This window comes from Pan paniscus, chromosome 2 (assembly GCF_029289425.2).
Source record: "Pan paniscus chromosome 2, NHGRI_mPanPan1-v2.0_pri, whole genome shotgun sequence".
NCBI classification, from domain to species: Eukaryota; Metazoa; Chordata; class Mammalia; order Primates; family Hominidae; genus Pan; species Pan paniscus.
The window spans coordinates 29968607-29983811 of record NC_085926.1 but is presented as its reverse complement, the minus strand read 5'-3'; the positions used below and the strand labels follow the sequence as shown (position 1 = coordinate 29983811).

At 38.7% G+C, this 15205-nt stretch overlaps 1 protein-coding gene and 1 long non-coding RNA gene across 10 annotated transcripts in view; one reads left to right on the top strand and one right to left on the bottom strand.

Moving 5' to 3' along the window:
- RBMS3 (RNA binding motif single stranded interacting protein 3) overlaps nucleotides 1–15205 on the bottom strand; it is a 1476433-nt gene that overhangs the window by 7441 nt on the left and 1453787 nt on the right. The window lies entirely within an intron of this gene.
- LOC134729882 (uncharacterized) overlaps nucleotides 1–15205 on the top strand; it is a 204158-nt gene that overhangs the window by 159215 nt on the left and 29738 nt on the right. The gene's annotated exons all lie outside the window — the stretch shown is intronic.

The window sequence follows — 15205 nt, the reverse complement described above, 5'->3', positions numbered from 1 at the left end:
GACTCAGTGTTACTATGTATAGTTTTACAGATTGTTTACTATATAAGATGTATGATTGAGGGAGTGGGGGCTAAATTTCAGCCCGTCTGCTCCCCAAGGTATGTACCCTGCAGGAAAGCTGTAACCCCAATTCACAGTGTTTTAAACTGTGTAATGTTTAGCTTGAGATGGCCCAGAAAGGACATAGTTTCCTGATTTGCAAAAAGCCATCATGTGAGCCAGCTACGGCAATTAGGAACCTGATTAATTTCTTCCTAAAATCATGTGAGGAAAGCAACTAGTTGAGAGATCGAATATTCAATTTTTATCAATAGGTTAAGTCCCTAAAAATATATTTCTGTGTTATATGAGAAAGTGAGATATCTTCTAAGAAGTAAAGCAATTACAATTTTCATACAGTAGCAACAATAAGAAAAAATTTTATTAGTGGTAGTCATGGGAACCATGGTTTACATTTTAACTGTCTCTAGCTTTGCAAACTATAGACTTACTCCATTTATGTCTAAAAATCTATATTACTCAGGGAACAATTTTTTTTCTTGGTTATATAGTTTTGTGTGTGTGTGTGTGTGTGTGTGTGTGTGTGTGTTGGGGGAGAGTCTGTTCTTTGTTCTCACTCCCATCTTCTACTCTGGTATTATTGTGTACTGAACCAAAAATGCCTAAAACACCATGAATCTCTTTAGCAGCTGCTCAGTGAATGATGTCTTATTCAGTGGACTACAGGGCATAGAGTACCTGACCCATCAAGCTCAAGTACTTGATATTCACTGGTCTCAAAAGCATTGATATTTATGAGCTAGGCTGGAACTACTTTAGGTTTTATAACTGTACACAAATGTTTCCAATAGCCCTCTCCCATAATTTGCTTGGTCTTTAAAATGGTCCCATTGCCACATGAAAACAAATGATGGCAAATAGATGGTAGTACTTTACAAGTTCATATTTGCTAGCTGAAGTTTGAAGTAAAAAGGATCTTGCCATTTAAAAGAACTGAATTCACTCCTGCCGATCTCCTCTGTCCTAGAATAAATGTGAATGTGCACATTTACATAATACTTATGGATTGCACTGAAATTCCTAAAAACAGAAGGGTTTTAATTTTGTTTAGGCTGGGATCTTTGGCAACAAGAACATTTTAAGTTGGACATTTTAGAAATAAAATAAATAAGAAATAAAATAATAAAAAGAAATAACCTGAAAACAGGAATTCATGTGAAGAAATAATGAGTATGGAAATCAATTGCAAATGGTAAAACAGTGCACATACAATGTATTATTACAATATATTATAATACATAGAATGTTGTATTACTCACAAATGTGAAGGACATAATTTGCTCATCATTGATATACTGACAATGTATAGAAATTTGGTATTCATGGTAGTTCAGTTAGCCAGAGAAGATTTGAAGTATAAAAAGAACTTGCAATATCAGGGTTGAGATGAGGGCCTTCTAAAGTCAGAGTAAATATGGTAGAGTAGGAATTTCACTGAATTTAAGAATACAGAGTCATTTTGAATCCTCTCATCACTCCTCCACCCTCAAAAAAAGGCACAGTGAATATATTGGAACGTAACAAACGATAATCTTAGAAATCTATTTTAGAGCAGGAGGAAGTCTTAGAGATAGCCAAATGAAGCAATATTTTCCAGAATAATTCCTGACAGACTAGCTTCATGTAATGCTATGTAAAAAGTGGGATTCTGTGATCCAGAGTGTGGAAAAATGTCACAGTATATTCCCTCTACTGGATTACTCACAGGTAAACTTAAAGAAGTGGTTAGGGCACCCATAAAGAAAGCCATGAATATTTTTAAAAATTGTCCTTGAAAGAATGTAATCTTTTACATAGGTATCTAAATTACAACATGTAGATGAAACTGTTAGACTTCTTTAATAATTTAATTTTTCTTTTTTTTAATTATACTTTAAGTTCTGGGATACATATGCAGAACGTGCAGGTTTGTTACATAGGTATACACACATGCCACGGTGATTTGCTGTACCCATCAACCCATCAACTACATTAGGTATTTCTCCTAATGCTATCCCTTCCTTAGCCCCCCACTCCCTGACAGGCCCCAGTATGTGATGCTCCCACCCCCGATGTCCATGTTCTCACTGTTCAACTCCCACTTATGAGTGAGAACACGTGGTGTTTGGTTTTCTGTTCTTTTGTTAGTTTGCTGAGAATGATGGTTTCCAGTTTAATCCATGTCCCTACAAAGGACATGAACTCATCCTTTTTATGACTGCATGGTATTCCATGGTGTATATGTGCCACATTTTCTTTATCAAGTCTATCATTAATGGGCATTTGGGTTGGTTCCAACTCTTTGCTATTGTGAACAGTGCCACAGTAAACATTCGTGGGCATGTGTCTTTATAGTAGAATGATTTATAATCCTTTGGGTATATACCCAGTAATGGGATTGCTGGGTCAAATGGTATTTCTGGTTCTAGATCCTTGAGGAATCACCACACTGTCTTCCACAATGGTTGAACTAATTTACACTCCCACCAACAGTGTAAAAGTATTCCTATTTCTCCATATCCTCTCCAGCATCTGTTGTTTCCTGACTTTTTAATGATTGCCATTCTAACTGGCATGAAATGGTATCTCATTGTGGTTTTGATTTGCATTTCTCTGATGATCAGTGGTGATGAGCTTTTTTTCATGTTTGTTGCCTGCATAAATGTCTTCTTTTGAGAAGTGTCTGTTCATATCCTTTGTTTACTTTTTGATGGGGTTGTTTTTTTCTTGTAAATTTGTTCAAGTTCTTTGTAGATTCTGGATATTAGACCTTTGTCAGATGGGTAGATTGCAAAAATTTTCTCCCATTCTGTACGTTGCCTGTTCACCCTGATGATAGTTTCTTTTGCTGTGCAGAAGTTCTTTAGTTTAATTAGATCCCATTTGTCTAGTTTGGCTTTTTTTTGCTGTTGCTTTTGGTGTTTTAGGCATGAAGTCTTTGCCCGTGCCTATGTCCTGATTTTCTTCTAGGGTTTTTATGGTTTTAGGTCTTTTTTTAAATTATTATTTTATTATTATTATACTTTAAGTTTTAGGGTACATGTGCACAATGTGCAGGTTTGTTACATATGTATACATGTGCCATGTTGGTGTGCTGCACCCATTAACTCATCATTTAGCATTAGGTATATCTCCTAATGTTATCCCTCCCCACTCCCCCCACCCCACAACAGTCCCCAGTGTGTGATGTTCCCCTTCCTGTGTCCATGTGTTCTCATTGTTCAATTCCCACCTATGAGTGAGAACTTGCAGTATTTGGTTTTTTGTCCTTGTGATAGTTTGCTGGGAATGATGGTTTCCAGTTTCATCCATGTCCCTACAAAGGACATGAACTCATCATTTTTTGTGGCTGCATAGTATTCCATGGTGTATATGTGCCACATTTTCTTAATCCAGACTATTTGGACATTTAGGTTGGTTCCAAGTCTTTGCCATTGTGAATAGTGCCGCTATAAACATACATGTGCATGTGCCTTTATAGCAGCATGATTTATAATCCTTTCTGTATATACCCAGTAATGGGATGGCTGGGTCAAATGGTATTTCTGGTTCTAGATCCTTGAGGAATCACCACACTGACTTCCACAATGTTTGAACTAGTTTACGGTCCCACCAACAGTGTCAAAGTGTTCCTATTTCTCCACATCCTCTCCAGCACCTGTTGTTTCCTGACTTTTTAATGATTGCCATTCTAACTGGTGTAACATGATATCTCATTGTGGTTTTGATTTGCATTTCTCTGATGGCCAGTGATGATAAGCATTTTTTCATGTGTCTTGTGGCTGCATAAATGTCTTCTTTTGAGAAGTGTCTGTTCATATTCTTTGCCCACTTTTTGATGGGGTTTTTTGTTTTTTTCTTGTAAATTTGTTTGAGTTCATTGTAGATTCTGGATATTAGCCCTTTGTCAGATGAGTAGGTTGCGAAAATTTTCTCCCATTCTGTAGGTTGCCTGTTCACTCTGATGGTAGTTTCTTTTGCTGTGCAGAAGCTCTTTAGTTTAATTAGATCCCATTTGTCAATTTTGGCTTTTGTTGCCATTGCTTTTGGTGTTTTAGACATGAAGTCCTTGCCTATGACTATGTCCTGAATGGTATTGCCCAGGTTTTCTTCAAGAGTTTTTATGGTTTTAGGTCTAACAGTTAAGTCTTTAATCCATCCATCTTGAATTAATTTTTGTATAAGGTGTAAGGAAGGGATCCAGTTTCAGCTTTCTACATATGGCTAGCCAGTTTTCCCAGCACCATTTATTCAATAGGGAATCCTTTCCCCATTGCTTGTTTTTCTCAGGTTTGTCAAAGATCAGATAGTTGTATATATGTGGCATTATTTCTGAGGGCTCTGTTCTGTTCCATTGGTCTATATCTCTGTTTTGGTACCAGTACCATGCTGCTTTGGTTACTGTAACCTTGTAGTATAGTTTGAAGTCAGGTAGCGTGATGCCTCCAGCTTTGTTCTTTTGGCTTAGGATTGACTTGGTGATGTGGGCTCTTTTTTGGTTCCATATGAACTTTAAAGTAGTTTTTTCCAATTCTGTGAAGAAAGTCATTGGTAGCTTGATGGGGATGGCATTGAATCTATCAATTACCTTGGGCAGTATGGCCAATTTCATGATATTGATTCTTCCTACCCATGAGCATGGAATGTTCTTCCATTTGTTTGTATCCTCTTTTATTTCATTGAGCAGTGGTTTGCAGTTCTCCTTGAAGAGGTCCTTCACATCCCTTGTAAGGTGGATTCCTAGGTATTTTATTCTCTTTGAAGCAATTGTGAATGGGAGTTCACTCAGGATTTGGCTCTCTGTTTGTCTGTTGTTGGTGTATAAGAATGCTTGTGATTTTTGTACATTGATTTTGTATCCTGAGACTTTGCTGAAGTTGCTTATCAGCTTAAGGAGATTTTGGGCTGAGACAATGGGGTTTTCTAGATATACAATCATGTCATCTGCAAACAGGGACAATTTGACTTCCTCTTTTCCTAATTGAATACCCTTTATTTCCCTCTCCTGCCTGATTGCCCTGGCCAGAACTTCCAACACTATGTTGAATAGGAGTGGTGAGAGAGGGCATCCCTGTCTTGTGCCAGTTTTCAAAGGGAATGCTTCCAGTTTTTGTCCATTCAGTATGATATTGGCTGTGGGTTTGTCATAGATAGCTCTTATTATTTTGAGATAGGTCCCATTGATACCTAATTTATTGAGAGTTTTTAGCATGAAGGGCTGTTGAATTTTGTCAAAGGCCTTTTCTGCATCTATTGAGATAATCATGTGGTTTTTGTCTTTGGTTCTGTTTATATGCTGGATTACATTTATTGATTTGCATATGTTGAACCAGCCTTGCATCCCAGGGATGAAGCCCACTTGATCATGGTGGATAAGCTTTTTGATGTGCTCCTGGATTCAGTTTGCCAGTATTTTATTGAGGATTTTTGCATCAATGTTCATCAGGGGTATTGGTCTAAAATTCTCTTTTTTGGTTGTGTCTCTGCCAGGCTTTGGTATCAGGATGATGCTGGCCTCATAAAATGAGTTAGGGAGGATTCCCTCTTTTTCTATTGATTGGAATAGTTTCAGAAGGAATAGTACCAGCTCCTCTTTGTAACTCTGGTAGAATTTGGCTGTGAATCCATCTGGTCCTGGACTTTTTTTGGTTGGTAAGCTATTGATTATTGCCTCAATTTCAGAGCCTGTTATTGGTCTATTCAGAGATTCAACTTCTTCCTGGTTTTGTCTTGGGCGGATATATGTGTCGAGGAATGTATCCATTTCTTCGAGATTTTCTAGTTTATTTGCATAGAGGTGTTTATAGTATTCTCTGATGGTAGTTTGTATTTCTGTGGGATCGGTGGTGATATCCCCTTTATCATTTTTCGTTGCGTCTATTTGTTTCTTCTCTCTTTTCTTCTTTATTAGTCTTGCTGGTGGTCTATCAATTTTGTTGATCTTTTCAAAAAACCAGCTCCTGGATTCATTGATTTTTTTGAAGGGTTTTTTGTGTCTCTATTTCCTTCAGTTCTGCTCTGATCTTAGTTATTTCTTGCCTTCTGCTAGCTTTTGAATGTGTTTGCTCTTGCTTTTCTAGTTCTTTTAATTGTGATGTTAGGGTGTCAATTTTAGATCTTTCCTGCTTTCTCTTGTGGGCATTTAGTGCTATGAATTTCCCTCTACACACCGCTTTGAATGTGTCCCAGAGATTCTTGTATGTTGTGTCTTTGTTCTCATTGGTTTCAAAGAACATCTTTATTTCTGCCTTCATTTCATTATTTACCCAGTAGTCATTCAGGAGCAGGTTGTTCAGTTTCCATGTAGTTGAGCGGTTTTGAGTGAGTTTCTTAATCTTGAGTTCTAGTTTGATTGCACTGTGGTCTGAGAGACAGCTTGTTATAATTTCTGTTCTTTTACATTTGCTGAGGAGTGCTTTACTTCCAACTATGTGGTCAGTTTTGGAATAGGTGTGGTGTGGTGCTGAAAAGAATGTATATTCTGTTGATTTGTGGTGGAGAGTACTGTAGATGTCTATTAGGTCCACTTGGTGCAGAGCTGAGTTCAATTCCTGGATATCCTTGTTAACTTTCTGTCTCGCTGATCTGTCTAATGTTGACATTGGCGTGTTAAAGTCTCCCATTATTATTGTGTGGAAGCCTAAGTCTCTTTGTATGTCCCTAAGGACTTGCTTTAAGAATCTGGGTGCTCCTGTATTGGGTGCATATATATTTAGGATAGTTAGCTCTTCTTGTTGAATTGATCCCTTTACCATTATGTAATGGCCTTCTTTGTCTCTTTTGATCTTTGTTGGTTTAAAGTCTGTTTTATCAGAGACTAGGATTGCAACCCCTGCCTTTTTTTGTATTCCATTTGCTTGGTAGATCTTCCTCCATCCCTTTATTTTGAGCCTATGTGTGTCTCTGCAAGTGAGATGGGTTTCCTGAATACAGCACACTGATGGGTCTTGACTCTTTATCCAATTTGCCAGTCTGTGTCTTTTAATTGGAGTATTTAGTCCATTTACATTTAAAGTTAATATTGTTATGTGTGAATTTGATCCTGTCATTATGATGTTAGCTGGTTATTTTGCTCATTAGTTGATGCAGTTTCTTCCTAGCCTTGATGGTCTTTACAATTTGGCATGTTGTTGCAGTGGCTGGTACTGGTTGTTCCTTTCTAAGTTTAGTGCTTCCTTCAGGAGCTCTTTTAGGGCAGGCCTGGTGATGACAAAATCTCTCAGCATTTGCTTGTCTGTAAAGGATTTTATTTCTCCTTCACTTATGAAGCTTAGTTTGGCTGGATATGAAATTCTGGGTTGAAAATTCTTTTCTGTAAGAATGTTGAATATTGGTCCCCACTCTCTTCTGGCTTGTAGAGTTTCTGCCAAGAGATCAGCTGTTAGTCTGATGGGCTTCCCTTTGTGGGTAACCCGACCTTTCTCTCTGGCTGCCCTTAACATTTTTTCCTTCATTTCAACTTTGGTGAATCTGACAATTATGTGTCTTGGAGTTGCTCTTCTTGAGGAGTATCTTTGTGGCGTTCTCTATATTTCCTGAATTTGAATGTTGGCCTGCCTTGCTAAGTTGGAGAAGTTCTCCTGGATAATATCCTGCAGAGTGTTTTCCAACTTGGTTCCATTCTCCCTGTCACTTTCACGTACACCAATCAGATGTAGGTTTGGTCTCTTCACATAGTCCCATATTTCTTGGAGGCTTTGTTCGTTTCTTTTTATTCTTTTTTCTCTAAACTTCTCTTCTTGCTTCATTTTATCTTCCATCACTGATACCCTTTCTTCCAGTTGATTGCATTGGCTACTGAGGCTTCTGCATTCGTCACATAGCCCTAGTGCCTTGGTTTTCAGCTCCATCAGGTCCTTCAAGGACTTCTCTGCATTGGTTATTCTAGTTATCCATTCATCTAATTTTTTTTCAAAGCTTTTAACTTTTTTGCCCTTGGTTCGAATTTCCTCCTGTAGCTCGGAGTAGTTTGATCATCTGAAGCCTTCTTCTCTCAACTCGTCAAAGTCATTCTCTGTCCAGCTTTGTTCTGTTGCTGGTGAGGAGCTGCATTCCTTTGGAGGTGGAGAGGCACTCTGATTTTTAGAGTTTCCAGTTTTTCTGCTCTGTTTTTTTCCCATCTTTGTGGTTTTATCTAATCTACCTTTGGTCTTTGATGATGGTGACATACAGATGGGTTTTTGGTGTGGATGTCCTTTCTGTTTGTTAGTTTTCCTTCTAACAGACAGGACCCTCAGCTGCACGTCTGTTGGAGTTTGCTAGAGGTCCACTGCAGACCCTGTTTGCCTGGGTATCAGCAGCGGTGGCTGCAGAACAGCGGATATTGGTGAACTGCAAATGCTGCTGCCTGATCATTCCTCTGGAAGTTTTGTCTCAGAGGAGTACCCAGCCATGTGAGGTGTCAGTCTGCACCTACTGGGGGGTGCCTCCCAGTTAGGCTACTTGGGGGTCAGGCACCCACTTGAGGAGGCAGTCTGCCCATTCTCAGATCTCCAGCTGCATGCTGGGAGAACCACTACTCTCTTCAAAGCTGTCAGAGAGGGACATTTAAGTCTGCAGAGGTTACTGCTGTCTTTTTGTTTGTCTGTGCCCTGCCCCCAGAAGTGGAGCCTACAGAGGCAGCAGGCCTCCTTGAGCTGTGGTGGGCTCCAGGTGCCGTCTGTCACCCCTTTCTTTGACTAGGAAAGGGAATTCCCTGACCCCTTGCACTTCCCGTGTGAGGTGATGCCTCACCGTGCTTCGGCTCATGCACGGTGTGCTGCACCCACTGTCCTGCACCTACTCTGTGGCACTCCCCAGTGAGATGAACCCAGTACCTGAGATGGAAATGTAGAAATCACCCGTCTTCTGCATAGCTCACGCTGGGAGCTGTAGACCGGATCTCTTCCTATTCGGCCATCTTGGCTCCTCCCTTGGTTTTAGGTCTTATGTTTAAGTCTTTAATCCATCTTGAGTTAATTTTTGTATAAAGTGTAAGGAAGGGATCCAGTTTCAGCTTTCTGCATATGGTTAGCCAGTTTTCCCAATACCATTTATTAAATAGGGAATCCTTTCCCTATTGCTTCTTTTTACCAGGTTTGTCTAAGGTCAGATGGTTGTAGATGTGTGGTGTTATTTCTGAGGCCTCTGATCTGTTCCATTGGTCTATATATCTGTTTTGGTACCAGTACCATGGTGTTTTGGTTACTGTAGCCTTGTAGTATAGTTTGAAGTCAGGTAGCGTGATGTCTCCAGCTTCATTCTTTTCACTTAGGATTGTCTTGGCTATGAGGGCTCTTTTTTGGTTTCATATGAAATTTAAAGTAGTTTTTTCTAATTCTGTGAAGAAAGTCATGGTAGCTTGATGGGGATAGCATTAAATATATAAATTACTTTGGGCAGTATGGCCATTTTCATATGATTATCTCAATAGATGCAGAAAAGGCCTTCAACAAAATTCAATAGCCCTTCATGCTAAAAACTCTCAATAAACTAGATATTGATGGAATGTATCTCAAAACAGTAAGAGCTATTTATGACACACCCACACCCAATATCATTCTGAATGGGCAAAAACTGGAAGCATTCCCTTTGAAAACTGGCACAAGACAAGGATGCCCTCTCTCACCACTCCTATTCAACAAAGTATTGGAAGTTCTGGCCAGGGCAATCAGGCAGGAGAAAGAAAGGGCATTCAATTAGGAAAAGAGGAATTCAAATTCTCTCTATTTGCAGATGACATGATTGTATATTTAGAAAACTCCATCGTCTCAGCCCAAAATCTCCTTAAGCTGATAAGCAACTTCAGCAACGTCTCAGGATACAAAATCAAGGTGCAAAAATCACAAGCATTCCTATACACCAATAACAGACAAACAGCCAAATCATGAGTGAATTCCCATTTACAGTTGCTACAAAGAGAATAAAATACCTAGGAATACAACTTACAAGGGATGTGAAGGACCTCTTCAAGGAGAACTACAAACCACTGCTCAAGGAATAAGAGAGGACACAAACAAATGGAAAAACCTTCCATGCTCATGGATAGGAAGAATTAATAATTTAATTATAAAAAATCTTGGAGGCCAGGCACAGTGGCTCATGCCTGTAACCCCAGTATTTTGGGAGGCCAACACAGGAGGATCACTTAAGGCCTGGAGTTCGAGATAAGCCTGGCTAACATGGCAAAAACCCATCTCTACTAGAAATACAAATATTAGCTGGGTATGGTGGTGCGTGCCTGTAATCCCAGCTACTTGGGAGGCTGAGGCAGGAGAATTGCTTGAAATGGGGAGGTGGAGGTTGCAGTGAGCTGAGATCATGCCACTACACTCCAGCCTGAGTGACAGAGTGAGACTCTGGCTTTCTCTCTCTCTCTCTCTCTCTCTCTCTCTCTCTCTCTAAAACATAAATATTAATTTTAAAAAGCCTCTTAGAATTCCCTGAGAGGAAGGCATCACACACCCTAATCTTTCTGGAAGTAAAACATTGGCTGTATTTATTGGATGCTCTAGGAGGTCATATAAGTTAGTATTTTTATGACTCTGAAGAAAAATGAAATAAGCAAACTATTTCACTTAGTTTAAACCAGTGTATCCCAACATAATTTGACCAGAAAGTGCTTCCCTCCCACCCCACCCCAACTCCAGGGCACAGTGGCAAATCCTCCCTCATTACTAGAGACCTAATTAACACTCTTCGGAGAACACTGATGTAATCCTCCCACTTTAAGGAAGAGTAAAATGAGGCTCCAAAGGGCTGAGTGATAACTAGGAAGTGGTAAAAGTGGAATCTGAACCAAGGACTTCTGATTCCACATATTAGAATTTAACTTTGATTGAAGACATAGTTTTCAGATCTAGTTATTTTTAAGGTTTCCTACATAGCACAAAGGAAAACAGATAACTTGGGTGGGAATTGGAATTTCCATAGAATTTCCAAAACAAACCACAGTTATTTCCTCCTTCTCTGATAAGAATCTGGAATCCTTTTGCATTAGTAGCCTCTTTTTTATTATTATTTTAATAGTTTTTGGAGTACAAGTGGTTTTGGTTACATGAATGAATTCTATAGTGATGAATTCTTAGATTTTGGTGCACCTGTCACCTGAGCAGTATACACTGTACCCTATATGTAGTCTTTTATCCCTCAAGTAGCCTCTTTTAACAACAGGGGAAAGAAAACTCCATAAATACTAAAATGTGAAGTCCTTTGATTTACCTTGAAATGTGGAATTTGGAATATTAAATATTTGCCAACATATATCCCAAATATAGTCCCTTAATTCATAGGTACATCATTTATATTTCTCAAACTCTTCTCTTTAAACCATCTGTTATGAAGTCTGTACTTTACAATATCTTTAGTGTAGACATTGTGATGTTAAATGTATATATAATGGGTTAAGCTACTTTTCAGGAACACTTGCTGCCCTAATCAGAATTTCACACCCCACAGGAGGTCAGCTAGCATTTAATGAGAAAGGCCAGAGGTTTGTACAAGTACTTAAAGCTATTGTATCTCAATTAACATAATGATTGTTAGAAATAGGCTGCCTGATGAAAGCAGTAGCATGTTAATTAGCATAATGATGCTGTAAATGAGCTGCCATTTGTGAAACTTGGAGTATTCAAGATAATGTGGATTGGTTAAATTATTTTAGAGACATTCTACACTTTACAAGAAAAGGAAGGATACAATAAAAATGTGGGGAAAAAACCAGGTGAAGTGATAGGTGTCTGTAATCATAGCTACTTGGGAGGCAGAGGAGGAAGGATCACCTGAGTCCAAGAGTTTGAGGGTGTAGTGAGCCATGATTGCACCGCTGCACTTCAGCCTAGGTGACAGAGTGAGACCCTGTCTATAATTTTTTTTTAATAAAGCTTTAAATATTAAAAATGTGGGGAAATTTGTAGCATATAACTAACTTTAGGATGTTGTTTGAGCTTGATCTCAAAATTGGACTGTCATTGAGTAATTTTCTGGTGGCTTCTGTAAGGATAACATCACCCTATCTCCAGAAAATGGTCAAATCTAACCTGAGTGAATTTTTCATGTAAGATATGATCAGGTTATCTCTAAAAACAGAACTGGGACTTCAAGTATACAGAGCAAACTGTATAAATTGTGTTATGCCTACTTTCTAATTAATGATTGTTAAATATTTACAAAGTGCCTCTGTGGGTGTTCTTGCATCCCTCAAACTTTCCCCAGTGATGGTTACCAATGAAAAGAAACCCAGTTTTTATAACCCAAATGCTAAGCTGAATTACCAGTGTCTTCCTTGAATGGTTGTGAAGAATCTCATGTCTTACTGTGGCTAAAACTGATATAAACTTAGATAGAGTCACATTAATTATTCCTGTTTACAAATTTACAGGAGTGATTGCCATCTACAAGTTAATTTTCTTTATTCATTTTGTTTCATTCAATTTTGTGTTGCTATTGTTGTTGTAAGTCAAAAACTTCTAGCACTTTGTATCATATCAAAAAAGAGAATATAAGCAGGAGCTGTTAAAATTTTCTCCAGGTCTAATGTCCATAGGGCAATATAAGTGGTTTTCACATGCCACACTTTTCACATGTCACACCATTGAAATATTTTATGTTCCAAGGTGTGTTCAGAATAATTAGATTCCTTGTCTTTCTCCAAAAATCAGGCCTTCCTGGGCTTTTAGCTCATCTGCCTCTGTTAATGGCATCAATAACTTCATTGTTTTGCTTGGAATGTTTGTCTTATTTGTTTCTTTCTTTTTCTTTGGTCTATCCCTATTCTACTTCCCTACCCTACCATTATACCCACTACCATCATACTTCAGACCTTTACCTCCTCCTGTGTGAATCACTGAAATAATAGGACTGTGGATTTTCAATGCTTCCAAGTGCATTGTCTACTTCAGCTGGAATAGGAGTCCTAGAACAAAGAAAACGCTGTCCAAGCACCTCAGTATGACACATGATACTAGAATCTGGGTCAAATCTGCCTTTTCACACTATTCTATTAGTCTGCTTCATTTCTCAGAGAAATACTCTGAGCTTTCCCACCCCTGAACTTTGGTCAAACTGTTATTCTGCCTAGAACATTGCTTTTTCCCATAAGACCCAGATCCAGTTGCCAAAACTTCCATTAATGTTTATACAGCCAGAAAAGAAAAATGATGTGCATTCTGTTACTACAGTACTTTTGAAGAGAGTTCCTTTCATTTTCTTCATTGCAGTACATAGATAGATAGTTATAGATATAGATATAGATAATTCATATGTAGATCTAAATCATCTACTGGATTGTAAGCCTTGGAGGGCAGGGATCCTGTCTCCTAGTACAATACCTGGCATAATGCTGGTACCACAAGTGAAGCTGGACCTGCGTATGGAGGTGATGGGGAGACTGTCACCAGAATCCATTAGAGGCAGAGATGCTCTCTTTGGATCAGGCAAAACACCTGCTTCCCCACCACATCATACAATGACCAGGCAAATGTGCCTTACACCTAGGTAGGGACAGCCTTGAGAGAGGAGAGAGCACTTCGCTGGAGGTTCACAATTGGAAGCAACTAAAGCTTCTTTAATCGGGCGGGGAGAGAAGGAGATTCTGGACAGTTGCAAGAAGGGGAAAAATTTGCATTCTGAAATCCATCCTTGAAACATGCTCCTCTTTACCTAGCATCCATTGGTAATAGTCACTGATGTTTAAATCAAATCATGTCATTCCTGTTTTTTTTTTTAAAGCCTTCCAAAAGTTTCCTAGCTCACTTAGAATATAACAAAGTATAATTACTGGACACAAAGCCAAGTAGCCAAGGGCCAAAGACTCTATAACAGCTGACATGTTTGACTTATCTCCTGTTACTCTCCCCTCTAGTTCAGGACATTCAAGCTTCAGGTGGCCCCTCAGGGCCTCTGAACTTCCTGTTTCATCTGCTTAAAATACTTTTTCTCCATATCTCTCCATTATTAGCTTCTAATTGCTTTCAGATCTGAAGACTGTATAGACAGGCTTCCTCTGATACGTAATCTTAGGTACTTGGTCACTTTGTATCAAAATAATATTTTTAAATAATCTGCTTTGTAGCTCTGTCTCTTTTTGATTATTTTCCGATTGATCCATTGATTATAAGTCTACTACTAGAAGTAAACTCCAAGAGAGTGGGGGAGGCATTTGCCTCCTTCATTAGTCTTTCCCTAGCACCTAGAATGCTGCCTTTCACATAGTAGGTGCTCAATAATTAATTGTTGATTGGATAAATGAAAGCATTTTTTTCCATTTATCCAGACATCATTAAACAGTTAGCAGGAAGGTTCTAGGATCATTCATTTCCTTATTGTGTTTCGGCACAACCAAAGCCAGTTTCACCTACTCACTGAGTCTTGAGAGGTGTTTCTGGCAAACAGTATATTAGTGAGAATTTTCTAAAGAAACAGAAATAGGAGATATTTATTATAAAAAAATTTGCTCCAAGATCTGTTGTCAGCAATCTGGAGACCCAGGAGAGCTGATACTGACAGTATAGTTCCACTTTGAGTCTGACAGCCTGAGAACCAGGAAAGCTGATGATATAAATTTAAGTCCCAGAGCTGGCAGGCTCAAACCCAAGAAAAGCCAATGTTTCAGTTCAAATCCAAAGGCAGGAAAAGACCAATGTTCTAGCTTAGTCCGCCAGGAGTTTTCTTTTATTCAGAGGAGGCTCAACTTTTTGTTCTGTTCAGGCCTTCAACTGATAGGATAAGGACCTCCCATATTGGGGAGGGCTGTCTGCTTTACTCAGTCCACTGATTCAAATGTTAATCTCATCCAAAAGCACCCGCACAGACACACCCGGAAATAATGTTTGACAGACTACATGAGTATCCCATGGTCCAGTCAAATTGACACATAAAATTAACTATCACAAGTTAACTTCTTGTCAACTTGGCATTCATATGCATCTTCACAAACCATATTTAATCTTTAAGTAAAGACAATAACAGGGACATGATTCCTTATAACATGATACAACTATCCTACATATGGCTGAAAACACACTAACCCCTTTCATAGAAATAGAGGTAAAGTCTTTGAGTGATGTTTACTCTCCTCTTTGATATTTTGTAACTTAAATACTGATGTAAAATGAACAATACTTAAATACTATGATATGAAGTCAATATACAATTATACATGAGAGTAAGAGAAGATATTTGCTTAATA